Source organism: Pipistrellus kuhlii, unplaced genomic scaffold (genome assembly GCF_014108245.1).
Source record: "Pipistrellus kuhlii isolate mPipKuh1 unplaced genomic scaffold, mPipKuh1.p scaffold_m20_p_7, whole genome shotgun sequence".
Lineage (NCBI taxonomy): Eukaryota > Metazoa > Chordata > Mammalia > Chiroptera > Vespertilionidae > Pipistrellus > Pipistrellus kuhlii.
In genome coordinates, this window is record NW_023425573.1 from 57,620,231 (window position 1) to 57,644,524 (window position 24,294).

A 24,294-nucleotide genomic window follows, 5' to 3' on the forward strand; every position below is an offset into this window, starting at 1 on the left:
ATCCAAATGTTACAATCCAATAAGAGTTTACATAGTATTTTTACTCTACAAAATCAAGATGTCAAAAAAATTGCTGATAAATTTAAAGATCTTGAATAAAAAGTCATTGATGGAAAATTCTATTAGTTTTGTGGTTTTTTTTTAGAAAATAAAAAAGGTCAGATGTTTAGCTCATCATTAGTCTTTTAACCAATTTATTTTTACCTTTGACGAAACTGAGGCATAGAGAAATCTATAACTAATGAGTCACAGATGAGGAGTGTGAGGACCTAGGTTTTCAGATTCCTAATAACTACATTCTTTTCTCCAACTGCATTTAGTACATTCATCTTGAACTTGCTTTTGTTCCATGAAGAATATTATTGCCAGAGTGTCAATGGAGAGACAGTGAATGTAGGGGGATAAAGATAGACTAATATAACCAGTTACACACTTGGTTTAATTTTAATCTGAATCTCAGCTGCTTAATATATCTAAAAAAGAAATATTTGCCTCCTAGGATCGCCATGGGACTGAAATGAGATAGGATTAAAAAACTGGGGCTTAGTTGGATTCAGCAATCATCAATTTCTTTCCTAATAATATTAGATTCCATTAATTGTATATATTTTGTGTCATAATTTGTAGTTAACTCTTCCCATGAATCATCTCATTAATTGCTTAAAACACAAAGAAGCCGAAGCTTTAGAAATTAAAACAAGGTCACCAGGTCAGTAAGTATCAGAGGCAGTTTTCTACTTTAGAACTCCCTAACGCAGGAGAGCATACTCTGTCTCTTTTTTTTTATTTTAATCCTCACCCAAGGCTAGGATATGGTTATTGGTTTAGAGGGAAAAGGGAGAGAGAAACATTGTTGTGAGAAACGTCTTTTGGTTGCTCTCCATATGTGCCCCAAAAAAGATCAAACCTGCAACCTAGGCATGTTAGGTATGTGCCCACAGTAATCAGACCCACAACTTTTTGGTATATAGGAAGACATGGAAACCATGCTCTTGATCACCATGTATATTTATTTCCTATTGGTACTGTAATATATTACCCCAGATTTTGTGGGTTCAACAGCACAAATCTATTATCTTAACATTTTGGAGGTCATAGACCTAAAGCCAGTGTCAGTGGGCCAAAGTCAAGGTGCCAGCAAAGCTGGTTCCCTTTGGAGGCTGTAGGACAGAATCCATTCATTGCCTCATCCGGCTTCTGGAGGCGGCCTGCCTCCTTCACTCAGGGCTCCTTCCTCTATCTTCAAAGTCAGGGGTGCTTCTTGCTTCCATGATCACATTTCTGTCTTCTCTGGTGGCCAAATTTCCTTCTATCTTTCTCTTTGAGAGTACATGTGATTACATTTAGGGTCCGTGTTGATAATTTAGAATACTCTCTTTATCTCAAAACCTTTAATTTAACCACATCTCTAAAGTCCTCATAAGGTAACATTCACAAATTCCAGGATTTCAGACCTGGGTATCTATCACCCCATTACTTTATTTCTCTTTCCTTCCCTGTTTTATAGTAACCAAGTTTCAGTTTTCTCTTCTAATTGCCATGGTTTTGGGGGTTAAAGTCCATTTCTTGATGGGTTTGTTAAACAAACAAAGTTGGCTTTGTGGGAATTGCCAGTATCCACATGCAGAGGAAATGTAGATACATCAGATGGGTTCTTGAAACCTGGGCAGCATGAACCTTTGCTTTAATCTCAACAAGCTGAGAGCACCAGGTTTGATTCAGCTCAACAATGAGAAAGCTAAATGTGTGGCTTCTCCCTGAGCCCTGATATGAATTGTCCCAGGTGGATTGGAAAGTCTGGAGACATGGTCAGGACAGGCTCTAAAGTTTCCTTATTTTCTTAAATCTTTTTTATTTTCCTCCTTGATTCTAAGAGCTCTGTTTATATTTATGAAAAGCTTTTTGGTGTAAGTTTTGTTAATGGCAGAGGCATGTTCTTGAAGTCCTTCAGTGATTCACTTCAGACATACTCCATAATTTTTAACCTATTTTCCATCATCTATTTATCCATCTTTCTTATTATCATAGTTAAACATAAATACAAGATGTTTCATGAAATTTCCGGTTCTTTTTCTTTGTTGTTATTGTTGTTAATCCTCACCCGCTAATATTTTCCCATTGATTTTTAGAAAGCTTGGAAGGGAGAGTAAGAAACATCAATTATGAGAGAGACACATTGATTAGTTTCCTCTTGTATGTGCCCTGACCAGGGGCAGGGATTGAGTCTGCAACCAAGGTTTGTGCCCTTGATCAGAATCAAACCCAGGACCCTTCAGTCTGCAGACCAACACTCTAGCCACTGAACCAAACCAGCTAGGGCAAAATTTCTAGTTCTTGATGATAGAGAAGGCAAACTACCTATACTGTTTTAAAAAACTATTTCTCATAATGTAATTAACTTACTATTAGATTCTTACTAATTTTTAATTTATTTATCATCTAAAGTTTTACATATGTCTCCTTTTCCTCACTTGAACCCATCCCCACCCAGCCATTCCCACCCCAGGCAAGCCCCCACCACCCCAGTGTTTGTCCATTGGTTATGCTAGTATACATATATACAAGTACTTTGATTGCTCTCTAAAACCCTCTCTCTCCTGCCATTTGTCTCTGGATCTATTCTTATTCATCAAATTATGTTGATCATTATATCCCACATCTGAGTGAGATCATGTATATTTATCTTTCTCCAACTGGCTTATTTCATTTAGCATAATGCTGTCCAGTTCCATCCATGCTGTTGCAGATGGTAAAAGTTCCTTCTTTTTTATAGCAGCATAGTATTCCACTGTGTAGATGTATCACAGTTTTCTAATCCACTCATCTGCTGATGGGCACTTAGGCTGTTTCCAAATCTTAGCTATTGTAAATTATGCTGCTAGGAACATAGGGGTGCATATATCCTTTCTGATTGGTGTTTCTAGTTTCTTGGTATATAGTCTTGGAAGTGGGATTACTGGGTGAAATGGGAGTTCCATTTTTAACTTTTTGAGGAAACTCCATACTGTCCTCCACAGTGGCTGCCCAATCTGCATTCCCACCAGCAGTGAGGCAGGGTTGCTTTTTCTACACATCCTCACCAGCACTTATTGTTTATTGATTTGCTGATGATAGTCATTCTGACAGGTGTGAGATGGTACCTCATTGTTGTTTTGATTTGCATCTCTCAGATGATTAGTGACTTTGAGCATGTTTTCCTATGTCTCTAAGCCTTCTGTATGTCCTCTTTTGAATGTGTCTATTTAGGTTCTCTGCCCATTTTTTATTGGATTGTTTATCTTCCTTTTGTTAAATTGTATGAGTTCTCTATAAATTTTGAAGATTAAACCCTTATCTGAAATATTATTGGCAAATATGTTCTCCCATGCAGTGGGATTTCTTGTTTTATTGATGCTTTCTTTTGCTGTGCAGAAGCTTTTGATATTTATGTAGTCCCATTTATTGTATCCTTAGTCTCCATTGCCCTAGGTCAGGGGTCTGCAACCTTTAAGACATAAAGAGCCACTTGGACCCGTTTCCGAAGGAAAAAAACCTGGGAGCCGCAAAACCATTGCAGCATTTAAAACAAATATAACACTGCATATATTGTTTCTTACCTTAATGCTATATACCGGATCGTGCAGTTAGCTGTCAATCTGAAGAAAAAAAAGGACTTTTTCACTTAACAATGTAAAATATATTTTTGCAAATTAATAGCTAATTAAAATATTTAATTTACCTGGTTAATGGGATTTTTGCTCCTGAACCTCAGTGCACAGTGTCAGCACATCAGGGCTGTAAGACGTTACCTTCATTTTCACACAGGCTTGCAAGTTGTTGGAGCCGCGGTAAAGCTTCAAAAGAGCCGCATGCGGCTCTGGAGCCGCAGGTTGCCGACACCTGGCCTAGGAAATGTGTCTGTAAAGATATTGCTCTGGCATATGTCTGCTATTTTGCTGCCTATGGAGTCTTATAGGATTTTTATGGTTTCCTGTCTTACATTTAAGGCCTTTAGCCATTTGAGTTTGTTTTTGTGTATGGTGTAAGTTGGTGATCTAGTTTCATTTTTTTGGCATGTATCTGATCAAATTTCCCAACACCATTTATTGAAGAGACTGTCTTGACTCCATTGTATGCTCTTGCTTCCTTTGTCAAATATTAATAGAGCATAATGACTTGGGTCAATTTTTGAGTTCTCTGTTCTATTCCATTGGTCTATATGTCTGTTCTTGTGCAAATACCAAGCAGTTTTAAGAACTGTGGCTTGGTAATATATCTTGATATCTGGTATTATGACCACTCCAACTTTGTTCTTTCTCAGGATTGCTATGGCTTTTTGAGGACTTTTTTTTATTCCAGATGAATTTTTGGAGAGTTTGTTCTAGATCTTTGAAGTATGCCGTTGATATTTTAATGGGGATTGCATTGAACCTGTAGATTACTTTGGGTAGTATGGACATTTTAATGATATTGATTCTACTAATCCATGAACATGGTATGTTCTTCCATTTGTTTATGTCCTCCTCTAACTCTTTTTTAAATAGCCTGTAATTTTCTGAGTCCAGATCTTTTGCCTCCTTAAGTTTATTTCTAAATATCTTAATTTTTTTGGTGCAATGGGGTTGTTTTTTTTTCATTTCTCTTTCTATGAGTTCATTATTGGTCTATAAAAAGGTCATAGATTTCTGGGTGTTAATTTTGTAAGATTCTTATTAATTTTTATTACAACTGATTGTCTGAAGAATCTTTTTTGTTATTTCTAATAAATGATTAAAATACTTGAAAAATGTTTATAAGGCTGTCATTTCATAAGATAAATCAAGACCATTTTCATTTGTTTATTTTTAAAATTTTCATTGATTATTTATTTATTTAATTTTTTCCATCCTCATTTATCTCCTCTATTCCCTTTCCCACTTCCTATTCCCATAACCAAATCCCCATTCCCACCATCACTTTTCAAGACCTATATTTTTTCTGTAAATTGCAGACAAAATTTCCCTCTAGGAAACTTTCTAGGAGTAAAGCCTTGAACTTACAGCTCAACTCTTAGCCAAAAAATCTAGTTGAAGGAAGCAGTATTTATGATGGAATTTCAGAAAGATATTTATATTATATTGTCCTCCAGCTACTTTAAAACTGTTACGCCCAGACTTCATGATCCCCAAGGACCACTAGGAAGCCGAGTCTGATGCAATAAACAAAAGAGCCTTTTCCATGCTAGCATGGGCTCTGTCCCACTCAGACCGGCAGCATGGTGGAAGAGAGAGCGAATTTCGCCTAGTTCAGGAGTTTTACTCGGTCGGTGGTGATATCACTGCCTTGGCTAACCCTGATTGGTTGGGTGAGGGCTAGGGTTCAGTTACAGAATGGAGGATAACTCTGCCCTGCCCTCTCAAAAACCAATCCTCATATTAAGCAGTTTAGTAGAGGAGGCTGCATAAATAAATTTGATCCTTTGCCCCTCTTCAGAATTACTTGAACTTCACTGTGCTTTGATTTTACATCACTGGCCTCCATTAAAGGACATGTTATGAAATAGCTTATGGAGAGTAGCCCAGGCCAAAGGTCAGTATTGGAACCTAGTTGAACAAAACATTCTTTTTTTGTCTAGTCTCAGGGTTAATTGTGAACCTGGATTCATGCATTTTTCGTGTTTTGAGGATCCAATCCTCTACTTTGAAGGTACTGTCATTTAGGGCCTCTGTTGCCCATAGAATGGCAACATACTGTTTCCCCCCCCCCCAGAACAGCACAGCATGTGGTCACAATGTCTTTACCACATTTGCAATCTTTATGTTTGTGGGCTCTGTTATGTTGTCAGGATTAATTCTTGAATTCCTTTTTCTGATTTCTTAAAGGCTCTAGGCATTGCCTTTGTCCATTTGGCTTATCTGGTTTTGTCTCCCCCATATCAGTTAACATAATCACATTCATTTGTTCAGCATCAAGTAGGATTGTGATTCCAGGTGACTTGTACCTGGAGATAACGCAAAAATTTCATTTGTTTGTAATTTTGTCAGTGGGTTCAAGAGGTTATTGGCTTTTTTGGGGCCCTTTTCCCCACTGAGGATTTGCATTGTCTCTTTGAGAAAACCTAGAATGACAGAAAATAGAGGTATAGTCTGCAATTGGGTTACTGATTTTTATGGATGGTTTTGAGACTCTCCTCATTTTCCTATTGATTATGGCCTGTGTACCTCATAGTGACTGGGAGGATTAATGCTTTCATAACAGTTGCTAGAATGTAGGGATTTGGAAGGAGGGCAAGCTATTAATAGTGATATAGAAATTTGTATAGACTAAAGAACTTATATGCGTAACCCTTGGACACAGACAATAAGATGGTGAAGCAGAGGACTGGAGTGGGCTAGGAGGGGTCAATGGAAGGAAAGGGGGGTATATGTAATAACAATAATGTGGAGTTCTATGATCTTTTAAAATTCATGATAGAAATATATTTCATCTTGATGTGGTTGGAGCTATGAATCATTTTGGCCATGACTATAAAAATACTCTTTAAATGTTTTGAGGATATGCTTATTTAAACAAACATCACACTTAATATGTCACTGAAGCAACAGCAGAACAAAGAACATTTAGCTATTGTTTAATGGAAGTTGGAGGATAGCTAAATTTTCTGAGAGAGATATATAAACATTTGTTCATTTTATTAAAAAGTTGTGAATCATTTGAGATTTTATCTTCCTTGGGGGAAATAGACAAAGGAAAGAAAAGCTAGAAAGGAACAAAAAGGTCTGAATAACGTGCCTCAATAAGGTGATGGTTTATAATTTTCTATCTTGGTAAAACTCTTCTAAACTGCTTTTAAAATTAATAATTTCTCTCCATTTTTAATAAACAGAAACATATAATCTGAGAGTTCCTGTCAATGAAAGTCAGAAACTCATATTAATACTTTTAGAAGTTATGCTTAAAGAAATGCAAATTTGAGTAAAAGAAAACAAACAACCAAACAAACAAAAGTTAGAGTTGTGATAAGTTGGTTTGCTAGAGACCAGGATGTAAAAGCCAGGGAAGCTGTGGGATATTGAAAAACAGGGAACAGCCGGGACCGGTTTGGCTCAGTGGATAGAGCGTCGGCCTGCGGACTGAAAGGTCCCGGGTTCGATTCCGGCAAGGGCATGTACTTTGGTTGCGGGCACATCCCCAGTGGGGGTTGTGCAAGAGGCAGCTGGTCGATGTTTCTCTCTCATCGATGTTTCTAACTCTCTGTCCTTCTCAATTCCTCTCTGTGTAAAATCAATAAAATATATTTAAAAAAACAACAACAACAAAAAAAAAAACAGGGAACAAAGGGGAATTAGGTGGGGGTACATGAAACATGAATTATTTATGTTCTCTGTTCAAGAATAGCTAAACGGTTGTTTTACTAAGAGAGGTTACTTAAAAGTCTAGGTGTAATTACTAGTAATTACTGAGGTTTTTTTCCTTCTTAAAGATAGTATATCATAGCCTTGATTTCCCATGTCTTTGCTAATAAATTGTGACCCAGCTGAAGGACATGATATGGACAAGATAGTACTTTTAAATCCAGGGACAGTGTAGAGTAGTGGTAGGAACAGAGCCTTTGACAAATATCCCTTGAAAGATTTGCTGAAATTCTCTGAGATGTTCTTCATTGGTAAAACCACCTTTAGTAATACTTGCCTCATATTATGTCTTAAAGGGATGTTCTAAGGATTAAATGACAAAATGTACAAGTTGCTTGACACCCAATAAGTGCTCAAAATTTTGTAGTTGCTACTGTTTTTTATTGTGTGGTTTGTTTGTTTTTTTTCTGAATATTTCAGTGTAATCATTATTTTGTGGACTGTCTTTATGTGGTGAGATGAAAATGTGAAGGCATTTCTTGAATATTAAATGAGGATTATAAGTGAAGCAAATGAACAAAAGGTCCAGAGAAAAAGTGTGACTCAAAGGCCAACCTTCCTTTCTTGAACACTGACCAGACAGAAGCAAATTTTTGGCTGTAGCAAGCAAAATAAATAAGTTAATGATCAGAGTCCTTCATCACGTCCATAGACCAAAGCTTTGGGAACAATTACCTCCAGTCCAGGTCATCGAAATCATCCCAGATTTTTGAGATGCCAGCAGTGAGAGCTGGTGCTCTTCAAGTCAGGAAATGTGAATCAGAAACAGATTGTGATCCTGGCAGAGATCATGAGGATGACAATTTATGGCATTTGTTGTGAACAGGAATAAGATTGGTACCTGCTCCTAGATGGCCAGCTCCTGAAGCTATGAGGAAATAATTCTGGGCAGGTAGGCAGAAACTTCCATGTCTAGTTTTATTGTTCACTAATGTGCTAGAAAACTTTTGGCAAGGTATGTAAACTTTCATGAACTCTTAGAGCCTCAGATTCCTTTTCTGAGCAAAAGGATTGGATCAGGATTGAAATCTTTGAGGTTACTTTTAACATCTTGTCAACTAGGATATGTTAGTTGGGTTTCCCCCCCCCTAAATTTTTAGTTTATTTACTCTAGAAGACTATAATGAGTAAATTTAGTCTCTGTGATTGCATATTTACAATTTTCAAAATTTTCCCTAGAGAGATATATGTTCTGGGATTTATTTATTTATTTATTTATTTATGCATTTTTTTATTTTTTATTTTATTTATTTATTTATTTATTTTTATTGGTTGGTCCACAGTTAAGTGGATGAATAGAAGAGTCAGCATACAGTTTTCCAAATTAACTGAATTTTGGCTAGTGAGTCAACAGAGTTCAGAAAGTTCATAAACAGAGTTGAATCTTACAGTATCATCCACATTTATATAGGGAATATTTTTCAAGAAGATAAATATTTATGATGAATGATGCAGACAAAGTATTTGCATATAGTGGTCTCCGGACAGCTGGGCAAAGTTTACAATTTTAAAACCAGAGGCCACAATGGTTAATTAATTTTGTCCCAAGCTTTTTACTAAGGAAATTAGATCATTTTTTGTTTCTTTAATAAACAATGTTGTTTTTTAATCAAGAGCTGGGTAAATAATTAAAGTAGAATTCAAGAACACTCAGTCAGCTGATGTGCTGTCAAACAAAATTGAAGGAGGATATGGTATATGGGAGTGTTCAGAGATTCATCTCAATTGCAGTCCCTCTTCTCCACACTGAATTGCTAAATAATATCACTAACTACTTTTTATTTTGCAATGCCTTTCAAAAACTCTGGAGAGCATCTCTAAGCGAGATACTTTCAATTCTTTTCTTTACTTATTTCTCCTTGGAAGATGCATAGGCTTCCAAGAACTTGTGAGAGTTGCACTCCAGATCTTCCTCAGTATTAGATAAAAGACTTGAGAATTTTTACATTTCCATATGAGGAAAATCGTACTCATATGCCTACTATATTGGGTCACTCATAAAGTAGTAGTGCAGTGGTAGCCAAACTACCTCCTAGAGCAGTAGAAACATCTCGGCAGAAAGACATATTTTTTGTTTACTTATATCACAGATATTTCACTCTTAAGAAATAAAGCACGATGAGAAGGATAAACTTTTTTCATTTTTCCAGTGGTCATGTTCTAACTACAGTATTAAGAAAATAAAGATCTATGTTAACCTCCCTCTTGTCTCTCCAATTTCTCCAGACTGTGCAATGTTGGGACTCATACTGTGAATGCTCTGAAAATCAATTATTGTCAGATTCTGTTTTCAGGGCTGCCAGACAATATTTTGGCTCAACTTCAGTCCATTTGGAACACAGCTGTTAACTTGTTGACAAAAACTAAGGAAATATGAACATGTTCCACCCTTTCGAAAAAATGCATTTTCTGGCAATCAACCTGATGGGTTTGAAATTTTCTTATTGGAGAGCAAGTTAGTACCACCCTGTGGCAGAACTGGTCATTCCTGTGTACCCATACACATGGCACCCTCCATTCACCACTTGGGATATTCAAAAGTTATTTCTGATCAAGAACTTGAGCTTTTCATTATTCTGTTGAAAACTGCCCCACAACTTTAAGTTTTCCTAGGCTTTAGTGTCTCTTTGGTCTTACCACTTCAGGCACATTAAAAAAATAGACTATTACGACAAGTTAGCATTGATTTACTGTCAAAGGATTAGTGGTAGTACTACTCGGCATGCTTTCTATTACAGGTAATAGAAAATTCTATTCACTGAACAATAAATAGTGTGTGACCATTTGTGTAACAAACAAGGACTTATAATTATATGTATATTTGTTTACATTAAAAATAAAGCCAGTGGGAAGATAATTTTAAGAAAATGTTTATCTATAGGAAAAGGGAGATAATAGGTTAGAAAAGACAGAAGAAACTAGGCTTCCTTAAATATATCTTGTTTGTGGGTTTGTTTTTGGAATTATGTAAATATTCACTTAATAACAAAAAATGAAGTAAATGAAAAAGAAATATAAAACTTAAAATGAAAAATAATAAATGTGTTTAAAGTTATATACTAGTAATGCTGTCCAATATAACTTTTGTGATGATAAAAATGTTCCACAGTATGCATTATTCAGTACTGTAGCCTCTAGCCACATATGGCTACTGAACACTTGAAAGGTGCGTAGTGTTACTGAGAAACAAAATTTTAAATTATATTTAGTTAATTCAAATTATACTTTTAATAGCAACATGTGGCTATGGCTACCATACTGAACAACTTAGAAACAGATGTGATTTTAAAATTCAATGATTTGGTTGTATATCCCTGATGGGGCAATACTCTAAAGCCAAAAGAACTTAAAAATAGTATTACATTTGTTTTCAGTAATGACTTTTTTTAATATAGTAATGTTTGTGTCATTCTGAAACTGTTAGGTGTATATTGTGAATATATCACATGAGTAAATATGCCAATTTCTTTGAGATCTCAAATTCTTGGCACAATTGGAAAGAGATATAGGTTTAAGGTTGATACAGTTAAAACTTTTTGAAGCATTTAACTAACTTATGGTGTGCATTTTCTTAAGAATATTTCCCAGCTCTATTCCTCAAATAGGCCAGGGAAAGCTAAGTAAACAAGCTTTTTCTATATAAACTATATTTCAGGGAAACCAAAGAATTGATGAAGGAAACTTTCTCTTTATGATATTATACTATCTATATAATAAATAAAAAACTAATGATACATTTACAATATTACTATCTCCCAGCCCATGATGAATTAATGGATATGGTCAATACTCACCAGTGGATAAAAATCTTTTAAAAAGGTAATAGTAGTATATTATGATGCATATACACTGCTTTATCTCTTACGTTTTTTGCTCTTGAGGATGATAATGTGAAAAACCAAACATAAAATTGTCTCATAAAAGAAAACCAAAACAAACAGACCCACATTCAAACCTGACACTGATCTAGATCCAACTACCAATTTACAGAAGCTATAAGAAACAGAGGCCTGATAAAAGACCCCATGGTTGTGCAGTAAATGAGATTCGACTGTGGGATATCACAGCAAACAAAACAAATTTCAAGCTGTATTACAAAGCAATGTTTCTCAAAACAGCATGGTACTGGCACAAAAACAGACATATAGGTCAATGGAATAGAATAGAGAATCCAGATATCAACCCAAATTACTATGCTCAATATTTGACAAAGGAGCCATGAACATACAATAGAGCCATGACAGTCTCTTCAATAAATGGTATTGGGAAAATTGGACAGATACATGCAAAAAAAAATGAAACTAGATCACCAACTTACACCATACACAAAAATAAACTCAAAATGGATACAGGACCTAAACATAAGATGGGAAACCATAAAAATACTAGAGGAATCCACAGGCAGCAAAATCTCAGACATATGCCAAAAGAACTTTTTCACTGATACTGCCCCTAGGGCAATAGAAGCTAAAGAGAAAATAAACAAATGGGACTACATCAAAATAAAAAGCCTTTTCACAGCAAAAGAAACTATCAGCAAAACAAGAAATCCCACTGTATGTAAGAACGTATTTGCAAATGTTATCACTGACAAAGGTTTAATCTCCAACATCTATAGGCAGCTTATACAACTTATTAAAAGGATAAATGATCCAATAAAGAAATGGGCAACGGACCTAAATAGAATATTTTCAAAAGAATACAGAAGGAAGGCCAAGAGACACATGAAAACATGCTCAAAGTTACTAATTATCCGAGAGATGCAAATCAAAATAACAATGCGGTATCTGTCAGAATGCCAACCACCAACAAATCAGCAAATGACAAGTGTTGGCGAGGATGTGGAGAAAAAGGAACCCTTGTGCACTGCTGGTGGAAATGCAGACTGGTGCAGCCACTGTGAGAACAGTATGGAGTTTCCTCAAAAAAGTGAAAATGGAATTCCAATTTACCCAGTAATCCGACTCCTAGACTATATCCTAAGAAACTGGGAACACCAATCAGAAAGGATATATGCACCCCTATGTTCATAGATGCACAATTTACAATAGCTAAGATTTGGAAACAGCCTATATGCCCATCAGCAGATGACTAGATCAGAAAACTATGGTACATCTACACAATGGAATACTATGCTGCCATAAAAAAGGAATTCTTACTATTTGCAGCAACCTGGATGGAATTGGAAAACATCATACTAAGTGACATAAGCCAGTCAATGAAATAAAAATACCACATGATCTCACTCATTTATGGATAATAAAGAAAATTATAAATTGTTTAACAAAAAGATAGATACAGAGACAGTAAAGCATAAAACAGAATGTCAAATTACAGTGGGAAGGTTAGGGAGAGATGGGGGAGATCAGAGATCAACCAAAAGACTTGTGTGCATGCATATAAGCATAGCCAATGGATACAAAACTCTGGTGGGTGAGGGCATGTATAGGAGTTGGAGGGTGGGGGTAAAATATGTACACATATAATACCTTAATAAAAAATGAAAAATAAATAATCCCCATTTAAAATAAAACAAAAAAAATTAAAAAGAATGAGCAAACTATGGCCTGTGGGTCAACTTGGATACTGATTGAAGCATACATATTATAAATAATTTTTAAGAAAATCAGAAAAAATATACATACTGCTTGGATATTCATGATTTTAAGAAAATTTAAAGGTTTTTAAAAAGATTTTTAACTATGATATTCCAGTTGTATTTTTAATGGCCCTTCATTTTTAGTAAAATATTCTGAAATGTTTACAGGAGAGCATGGCATCTATTATTTGTTTCAAAATCATTCAGGGGACCCTGGGCAGTGTGTCTCAGTTGTTTGAGTGATTCCTGTGCACCAAAAGTTCACCTGTTAGATTCTTGGTCGGGGTACATACCTGGGTGTGGGCTTGATCTCCAGTAAGGGGCATGCAAGAGGCATCTATCCCAACTCTGCCACTTACTAGCTGTAGTATGCTAGTGTTACTGAGAAACTTAATGTGTGAACTCAGGCAAGTTCCTTAGCTTCTCTGTGCTTCAGTTTCCTCATTGTGGTATAAGTCTTTGATAAACGTTAATATATATATATATATATATATATATATATATATATATATATATATATATATATATATATATATATATATATATATAATACTGACATGGGAATTAATACTGAAAGTATTTTTTAAAATTGACAGCCTTCTTATCAGTATATTAAAATGAGTTTCAAACATTGTAAGACAGTGGTTTTAAACTTAAATATGAGTCAGAATCACCTAAAGTGCTTGTTAAAACTGAGCCTTCCCTCTCTCCTACCCAGTGTTTAGTTCTGTAGGTCTGGTGGGAGCATGTGACTGCATCTCTAACAGCTTCCCAAGTGATGATGATGATTCTGGTCTGAAGAGCTCACATTGAGAACCATTGCACAAAGAATCCTCTTATTATGCTGCTATCCATTTAGAAGGAAAATAAAAATAATAATAAAAAACACTCACAAAACATGACTTTAAATTTTTAAAAAAATAATTCATTTGCTAACCTCAACTTTAAAAACATTCTTAGTTTTACCCTAAAATGACAGTTTGAGTTTTATTCTCTTGGTTTTCATGACGGAATGAAAGAAAACTGTGCTTATGGGTAAAAAATGACATACCAGCTGCAGATTATTTTCACATTCTTTATATATATATATATATATATATATATATATATATATATATATATATATATATATATATATATAAATTCAGCGTAGCCAGACAATTTCTCACCTACTCATATCCATCTAAAACAAGACACCATCTGTTATGTACCCACTTAATCAGTACCATGACAAATTGGAGCACACTCGGGCCTCTGACACCATATACCACTCGCCAGGAGTTTCTGACTAGACCTTCGGAAGGTCCTGATCAGAGGCTGTGAGGACAGCTGGCCATTAAACTGCAGCTGGATATAATCAGAGGCAATGCCCTCAAGGACTCCCACCACAGAAGCCGGGTCAAACAGCCTGGCCAGGATGGCATTTGGAAAATGAGTAACCTGGGGTTTGGAAGGCTCTTGAGTTTAATTTACGGATCAAGAAGGTTAAGTTATCTTTGAAAAGCGAGTCTCTTTTCTCTTGGTGTCCATTGAACATGAAGTGGGAATGTTGAGTGTTTTCAGTATGTCCCCAGTTGGTGCCTGGGCTCTCACTAGAGGGCTAGCTTGCAGACAAAATGCCTCCGTGCATGGAATGGGAGGTCTCATTTCTGCTCCTGCTGGTCTGAGGTGAGCTGTAGACGGAAGTCAGACAACCTGCACAACTTCAGAACTCCCCTCCAGCAGCTACTGGTATAAAGGTCTCTCGTCTCTTTGCTTGCTAGTATGTTCAAAAGCAGAGAAAGCAGGTGGCATTTGAAATAAGAAGAAAAAAAAGTCAGAAAAAAAGGAAGCAGATAAAAAGCAATGTTATTATATAAGAAGGGGAAAAGTGAAGTTGGAATTTGGAAACTGCAGTTAGGGGCAACGAGGTTAGCAACTGAAGCTTCAAGGCACATTTTCCTTAGTAGCGCACATGTCATATTAGGAAATGAGGAAAAAATGCTTGATAGGTAGGTGGTCCTCCCCGCTCCCCCCATATAGAATAGAGGGGATTAAGAATTAATATCAAGACACAAAATAGTAAAAGCTGAGCAGATGGTAACTATAGCCTTAAATGAAATTTTGAGGGTTCATGATCTATTTTGTCTCCAACTATTTAACCATTAAAACATGAAAATAAAGTATATAATTTAAAACAGCTCCACGAAAGGGTATTACACAATTTCCTTAGTAATACACATGTAATTCTGGGAAAAGAGGAACAATGCCTTTTTGGTAATGAATTGAGTACATGGAACAACAATAAAAAAATCTGTCAGAATATATTTCTAGAATGCGAAAGAAAAAATATTTATTTCAGGAGTAAGTAGGAGATAAGAAGTATTTAAAATGTTCTTAGCTCTTTACTTTTCCCTTTGTGTCTTTCAGCAAATATTTATGACGACCTGCTGTGTACCAGGTGCTCTTTCTAGGCATAGGGGGATCAGCAGTGAACAAAAGAAACAAAAATCCCTGCTGTCAGCATTTTGTAGGCAAGAGAAAACCTTGAAGGTTTTGTGAAATAGAGACTCTAGGACCCAAACCCTACATTCTGATACAGTTAATTTGTGAAAGGGCCTGGAGATACAGACTTTTCAATGCTATAAACTTAGGTGATTTTGACGTGATACAAAGTTCTGTTCCCCAAAGCTATCTCACTCACTACATCACCTGTTTTTTACAGGAGTACTGAGCCGATCTGCCGCTCTCGGCTCCTGGGCTCCAGGCCTGTTTATTCAAGGAGTCTCTTGGACTTTTCCACCTGGCCTTACAATGTCAAACACTACATGTTAGAAAGAAATGAAATTATCTCTAAGTACAAACCTACACTTCTTCCTACAGTTTCCTTTCATTGAACTGCAACACCTTTTAGGTACCGAAGAATGAATTGGAAATTCATCCTAAAATCACAGTCTTCTCTTTCCTTCCACAAATCTAGTCACTCCTGCTTTAGGGACTAACCTCCGAAACAATGAGTGTATTTATCTCTATTGCTTCTGCTTTAGGTCAGCCTCGTTCACCACCACCTTGCCTATTCCCAGTCTTCTGATTGGACACAGACTCTGTCCTTCCAGTGTCTCCTCCTGCTGTTTCCCATGTGATCTTTTCAAAGTGAAACACCATTCTTGCAACTGCTCTGTTGATACCCTGTTTCCCCGAAAATAAGACAGTGTCTTATATTAATTTTTGCTCCCAAAGATGTGCTAGGTCTTATTTTCAGGGGATGTCTTATTTTTCCATGAAGAAGAATACGGTACACATTTATTGTTAAGTGAAAATAAAGGAAATTTATTACCTGTTATACGGTACGGTAGTACGGTAGTTGTCAACACAAACCAGACAAACTGTGAATCCTACAGTATCAAGAATTTACTCATTTATTCAATGACAATCATGTCATCATCTTCTGGAACATCATCATAACAATCCAATTCCTGAATTTCCTGGTGAATTTCTTGTGACTCCATTTCTTTCAGAATCAGTGGACCAAATCTCTCATGTATCAAGGTGGGGGGGAGGGAGATGACTTAAAATGACACGGGGGGATTAGAGGGGGGAATCAAAATGGCACAGGAGAATCAGAGGGGGGATTACCATTTTAGTAACCCCTTTTGATCCTCCTGTGTCATTTTGATTGGCCCCTCTGATCCTCCTGTGTCATTTTAAGTGATCCCCCTCCCCCCACCCCTGTGCCACTGAACACCTTCAGCAGACATCCCCCATACCCCTTTATCAGACATTTACTCCCTGGGGCCTGCCTGGGGACTGTTACTGGGCTTGCTGGGGCCTGGATCTTGGCTGGAGCAGGGTCTGCCACTGACTGAGAACCTTTAGTCATCATGAGGGCAGCTGCGAGCATCAGGTAGTGTCATCAGAGACAGACCAGCACTCATCACCTTCGCCGCGTCCCATCCGCTCTAATCCTCCTGTTCTTCTACAGGCATCTGTGAAAGTCTCCTCCCCTCTCCTGCCCTGCCCTCACCACTCACTCCAACCTCCGCTCTGCCTCCGCACAGCAGTGATGTCAGGACTCTGTGTAAAGTCACTGGTTGCTAGATGCCAGTTAGGGTGGCCCTAGCGACCAGTTTACAGTAAATTAATTTTCATTCTGAGACAGAGTATAGGGGGGGTTTATTTTCTGGGGGATTCCTTATATTTCACTCAGAAGGAAACCTGTAAGTAGGTCTTATTTTCGGAGGATGTTTTATTTTTGGGGAAACACGGAAGCTCATTAATCATTTAAAACTGCTCACTGAATGAAATCCTAGTTATTGAGAAGGTTATATTAGTTCATAATCAGGTGGCCTTTCTAGCATTTTCCTCTTATTTTCCTCCTCCAACCTTCCATTGTCCTACAATTCAACCATTAATCAATTGTACTTTTCTTTTTAAAAAAATATATTTGTATTGATTTCAGAGAGGAAAGGAAAGGGAAAGAGAGATAGAAACATCAATGATGAGAAAGAATCACTGATTGGCTGCCTCCTGCATGCCCCACACTGGGGATCAAGCCAGCAACCAGGGCATGTGCCTGACTGGGAATCAAACCATGACCTCCTCGTTCATAGGTTGACGTTCAACCACTGAGCCACGCTAGCCGGGCTCAGTCATACTTTCCAATTTGTGAAGTCTTTGCTCTTGCCTTTTCATATGCCTAGAGTGGCCTTCTTCATATTTACATTCACTAGATAATTCATCATTCAACATTCACTTTACTATAAAATTTCATGAACATCCCTTCACAACCTCCCCATTCCCCAAAGAACTTTCTTTATGCCCCTATTTTACTATATGCTTTCAATGTAGCATATGTAACCACCTAGGACATATTTTTTTCACTATGAGTCTCATTTGGGTGTTTTGAAAGCCTTTTGATGTCTTAGAGCCTATTTTCCTCTGTAGGAGAATTTTTAAAAAATATATTTTATTGATTTTTTATAGAGAGGAAGAGAGAGGGATAGAGAGTTAGAAACATTGACGAATCATAGGTCAGTTGCTTCTTGCACACCCACTGCTGGAGATGTGCCACAACCAAGGTACATGCCCTTAACCCGAATGGAACCTGGGACCTTTCAGTCCAAAGGCCGATGCTCTATCCACTGAGCCAAACTGGTTTTGGCTGTAGGGGAATTTTTATCACAGTGTATGTCCAGTCTTGGATGAATGAATGAAAATGATGACTCATCAAGAACTGTAATTGAATATTTTGTGATGCTAGGATTTTTAAAATTTATTTAATTGATTTTTTTGCAGAGAGGAAGGGAGAGGGATAGAGAGTTAGAAACACTGATGAGAGAGAAACATCAATCAGTTGCCTCCTGCACACACCCTATTGGATATGTGTCTATAACCAAGGTACATGCCCTTGACCAAAATGGAACCTGGGACCTTTTAATTCACAGAGCAATGCTCTATCTACTGAATCAAACTGGTTAGGGCAACTAGGATTTTTTATATTCTATATTTTTATCTAGTTAAGGCATAGGGCCCCTTTAGTTGGGTAGTAATTAAAATAAGTTCTATCTTTATCTTTAACATCTAAGACATAAATTGAGTGTTTCAGTGGATCTTTAGTCTAAATATCATAGACCTTAGATTTCATTATTGAGCAGAAAGACTTTAAGCATTTAAGCTTCCTCCTTGCATATACATTTTGATTTATAATGGTTTCAAGCTTGTTTATATATAAGGAAATAAATTATTACTTGCCATATTTTATAATAGTAGAAAAATGATTAAAATGTATTGGTTTTATCTAAGCTATTTTCATGATATCTGATTAGGACGGAATGGAGCTTTTTCTTTTTCTTTTTCTTTTTTTTAAACAGATTCCACACATTTTTTAGCATGACTGAGTAGATCAGCCATTGTTCTCTGTATCTCAGATATTATTTTTTAATCCAAATGAATCATATTATATATCCCAAATTTTGTGAATTTCTCAGTGAATGGAGGGGTGAACCCACAACTGATATTGTTCACAAAATAGTGGGGGATACTAGTGTGTTGCCATGACTTATTTTTTTAAACAAGTGGGTCATTGCTTATTCAGAGTCCTGATGTACTTTGAACTGTTCTTTAATCAGTAGCAATCCTATATCATAAAAGCATAATATGTAAATCAACCAAATGGTGTAAGGACCAGTCGTGGGGGTCGGGGCAGGTGAGCAGATAAAGTCAGACCAGGCAGGCAGAGGGAGGCATCATCCCCTGATTGGCCCATCTGGTCACCTCCCACAGAGAGCTGCTGGATGGCAATGGAGGGGTGAAGGGGGTGGCTCTGTCCCCTGACCAGGCAGCCCAGTCATCTCCTGCAGAGGTTTTATGAGGACATCACTGAGGACTCCTGAACTGTGAGAGGGCGCAGGCCAGGCTGAGGGACCCCACCCCACCCCTAGGTGTACCAGGCCTCTAGTAGGTTCATAATTTTCCATCTGATTTCATCCAAGCTTCCATGAGTCTTATGTGGGGTATTTGGCAGATAATGATAACCCCACATTTCTGTGGCCCTTGATATTTACAATGCACCTTGCCATGTGTAATCATCCTTATTTGATACCTGGCAGTTTCATAATAGAGTGAAATATACTGGGCAGTAAATGCAAGCAGACTCGTGTGTGCCCTTGTAAGAATCAATTCCTAACAAACTAAGTGACACCCTTATACCCTCTGACCCAATAAATTTTCAGAACAGTATGAACAATGATAATATCTGGAATTGAAAAATATATATATAGATTATTTTTTTCTGTATTCTTTTCTTCAAACATATCACTATATTGTGGCTGAGAAATAACAATAAAGAAGCAAACCTTAACCTTCAAGTAAAAGTGTCTTTGAATAAATCTAAAGATTCCAGATGCTTAAATGCACATTTAGAGCAGTAGTTAGAAAAAAACATTTTCAAACTGAATGGTTTGTCCCTGATTTATTCATCACAATTTTCACACCAAAAGAAAAAAAAATCTTAACAATTACTCAAATAACAAGAGAAATCTTCCTGTTAATTGTCAGTGGAGTGAAATATAATGGTGTAAATAGCACTTTAAAAAGATGTTTGTCTTTTCTGTACCTCAAGGCTCAAAATGATGTCTCCTGATTTTTGAAGCACCAATTTTGAGTTGTTTAAATTCAAGGACCTCATCTGTATAGAGCTGGGAATTGCCAAGCTATTAATACCTGCATTTTTATGACACATTCTAAGGTCAATAGGAAAGAGGTTTCTGAATAAAAGACTTAAAATTACCTTATAAATTATTAATTATAGGACATATTACCTTTGAATTATAAAAACCCAGAAAAAATAGAAAGGAGAATTGAAAAACATCAATCTCAGGTTCTTTAAAAATGTAATACCAATCTTTGGAGCAGTGTACAAATCTTTTATTAAAAATAAAAAAGAGGTGATGCAGTTTTTTATTAACCGGAGGATATGTTCAATTTACATGATTAAAAATCTTCTTATTAACTCAAGTCAGGAAAGTGATTTATTACTAAAACTGAATGGGAAGCATTCGGTTGTCCATAACAGCTTTTATCAGGAATAAAACTATTGGCTTGTATCTATTTTAGCAGGCTTAATATTTTTTTAAGGTGGTCTTGCCATCTGTTTGAAGAATTGAAGATCTTTTTTCTAAAGTTGGCAAGTTACCTTAAAGTGAAAAAATTAACTGTTTTTCATTTAGCTTAAAGTTTTAGAAATAAAGATTCTGTCTGTGCTGTAATGAAAGTAATGGTTTCCAAAAGGGACAAAAAACATTGCAGACAGAGTTTACTCTGATTCCTGTTCTTAATATTTTTTAAAAGGTTGTAGTTTGTAAACATTTATTATAGGAAGACTTTTTTTTTAAGGAAAATAATGTCATGCATATTTGGTATTTGCAATGGCAAAGGGAGATTATTATTATTTTTAGGTTCATTGATTCCTGTCATTGTTACCATTTTGTTTTTAAGAGTAATTGAGATAATGCTTTTGAATGATTACAAATTCCCTCAGGCCTTAATTCAATATCTAAAATATTATATTTAGAAAACAGTCCCTTAGTATAAACTAATTATTTAGTACTGAAGCTCATTTGTCCATACCTATACTATAATAAAATATACCTCCAGATGTCAGGGAAATACATGAGGGTCAGAGATGAAACTCATGGATGTGGTAGGGAACCTGATAGCTGGGTGTTATTTGGCTTGGTGGAAGGGGTCAGCATTTAGTACTGGCGAAATGGCACTATCTTCTTAACACACTCAGCTGAAATTGAGCTTGTTGAATGGGGAAGGTGGTGAGAAAAGGGCTTGGGGAGAAATGGTGAGGAAATAGCCCTGGTTGTTCATCAAAAGCTTAAAGAGATGAGTTTCTGTTAACTAGGGGAAGCAGGTGGGAACTTTTAGGACAAAGGAGAAGAGGAAGTGGAAAGTCATTCAGTGTACTGGCACATGTAAGGTAAGGAGACCAGACAGTAGTTGGACAGAGAAAATGACTCCATAGGCAATTGGAGGTCATGAGGCCTAAGGCAGTAGGAACTAAAAAGTGATGTTCATAAAACAAGACAAAATGAAAAAGTACAGGTGACTCTGATTTTTATGTTATTCCTGGCTGTAGGTGGTGATGCCAGTGCCACAGATCTTGGGAAGCATTAAGATTCGCTCCATGTATATTCCTTTTTACAGAATGAGACACAAACTCTTTCAGAGTGTCTGTTCTACCAGCAGGGATCAGCTAACTCTTCCCACTCGGGCTAGGGGACAGCTGACAGTGCACCTGTGTGTCCATTTTGAAGTGGTGCCTTCTGGGATTGCTTATGTAACACCAGGTGCACCTTGGTTTCAAGGCTGCATTGGAATTTGGGCTTTTCACTGTAAATATTAAGCAGTAACTATCATGCTACAGGTTGTCAGTATCATAATGGACTAGAAAACCTTATAATTTACCAATTGTTTTCTGTCCCATTACTTAAGAATGGTTGTGATATATGCTCACATTGTCTAGTTTCTTGGCATTCCTAAGTATGTACATCTCCTCTGACTTATAGAGTGCTTTCTGAAAGAAAAAAAAAGTCTACGCAGCCTCATGTCCATCTGTCTATATTTATACATTTGTGTGTGTGTGTGTGTGTGTGTGTGTGTGTGTGTGTGTGTGTTTTAAGAAAAAGAAGAGAAAAACTGTGCTTCAAGTGCAAAATGCCTGTTAGAAAGCGTCATATTTCTTCAGGCTGTTTTGTCCCTTTGAGCATTTGAGGATAGACAAATGCCTTTTCCTTGTTCCTTTTTTTTTTTTCTTTTTTTTTTTTTCTTTTTCAAAGCTGGCACATTCTTGTTCAATGAAAACAAGGGAGCAAGGGATTATTCTAGCCATTGAAATAGAAATGGTGTGTGAATCTGACAGCTGGAGCTTGGGTGTGAGATATTGCAATTTTTGCTGTAGGGAAAGGAGATAAAAAGAGGGTTTGAATTTCATAGCATAAGGGGCTACCTAAATAGCAGCTGTTAGGTGTGAGATCCCTGGTGAAGTTTAGAAATCGGTGGGGGTTAGGTATCCCTAAACCCAAAGAGTTGGAGTGGGGGAACACACTGCTTTCCTTAAAGTGATTTTCCCCCTTTTCTAAATCATGGCAGTTACTTTCTGGGTGTAACACTGCACATTCATAAATTCTCTCCACTTGTCTACACTAAAAATACCTGCAGCCTTAGAGTTTTCATTTTGAAGCAGTTGAATAATATCCATAGATTACATGAGAAGGTACATATTTTGAAACTGTTGAAATTGTTCCTAACAGTTCAGTGAGTTTGGTTCTGCATTTCAAAATGGAATGTTGTAATGAGTTTGACTTCCAGATGACAGTAAAGTGATCTCTCTCTCTCTTTCTCTCTCTGAACAGCACTTAGTTGAAAAAAATTTTATAAATTTATCACTTCATCATATTACTGATTTTTAGATATGTCCCATCTCTCCTAAAAGACAGAGATGGGGCAGGTCATGTCAGCATGCTTCTCCCTTCTTAATTCTTCTCGCCCATCATCACACATGCTCTCTATGCATCAATCTCTATGTACACCTTTCAGTTCCTCAAATACATGTTGTTATTCCTCACTTTGCGATTTCAAAATAGTATGAAGTTTAGAAAATAATTATACCTTTCCTCCCCCTGCTCCTCTTTCTTTCCCCTAAAGCAGTGGTCGGCAAACTCATTAGTCAACCGAGCCAAATATCAACAGTACTATGACTGAAATTTCTTTTGAGAGCCAAATTTTTTAAACTTCTTCTAAAGTCACTTCTTCAAAATAGACTCGCCCAGGCTGTGGTATTTTGTGGAAGAGCCACACTCAAGGGGCCAAAGAGCCACATGTGGCTCGTGAGCCACGCTTTGGTACCACGGCCCTAAAGTAACAATTTCAAACAGTTGCTTGTGATTGTGATATGGCTGTTGTGGTAGATTCCCAAACTTAGCTCCCAAATTACTAGTCTCAATCAATGGTTCTCAAACTTTTTGATAATAGAACCTTGTTAAAAATGATTGAGAATTCCCAAAGAGGTTTTCATTTACCAATATTTATCATATTGGAAATTAAAAACTTAAAACAAGTTTAAATGTTTACATATTGATTCATTTAAAACCAATGATAACAAATATATTACGTATTAACATAAGATCTGACGAAAAGTATCTAAACCAAAAAACTATCATTTTTCTCAAATGGTAATTCTATAGATTTACTTCTGTTATTAAAAATTGTATAATTCTAATTGTTTTAAAGTTTTGAGCTTTATTTTTGAGGACTATTGTATATTCTACTCTGGAGAATATTCCATGTGTCCTTAAATTTCATTCTTTTTCCTTGTTGACCTTCCCCTTAGTGTTCCTACCCCTTATTAAAAGTGGGGCAATGAATTTTCCAACCATCGTTGTTGCGCTGTTTACTTCTCCTATCAGTTCTGCCAGTGCTGCTTCCTGTAGTTTGAAGCTCTGTGGTTCAGAATCTAAAAACATTTTAAGTTATGTCCTCTTGATAGACTGACCCCTTTATCACTGCAAAATCTCCTTCTTTGTCTCTACTAATATTCTCTTGCCTTAAAATCTATTTTATCTGAAATTAGTACAACTACTCCAGGTCTCCGGGTTACTATTTGCATGGTATAACGTGTTCTATCGCTGTGCTTCCACCCTATTTGTGACTTTAACCAAATGTGTCTGTTGTAGACAGCATGGAATTATCTTTCCTCAGATGATCTTATGACCCATTCCATCACCTCATTAGAACCTTTAGCAAATGTTACTTCTTCATCCCAGCCACATCCCCGGT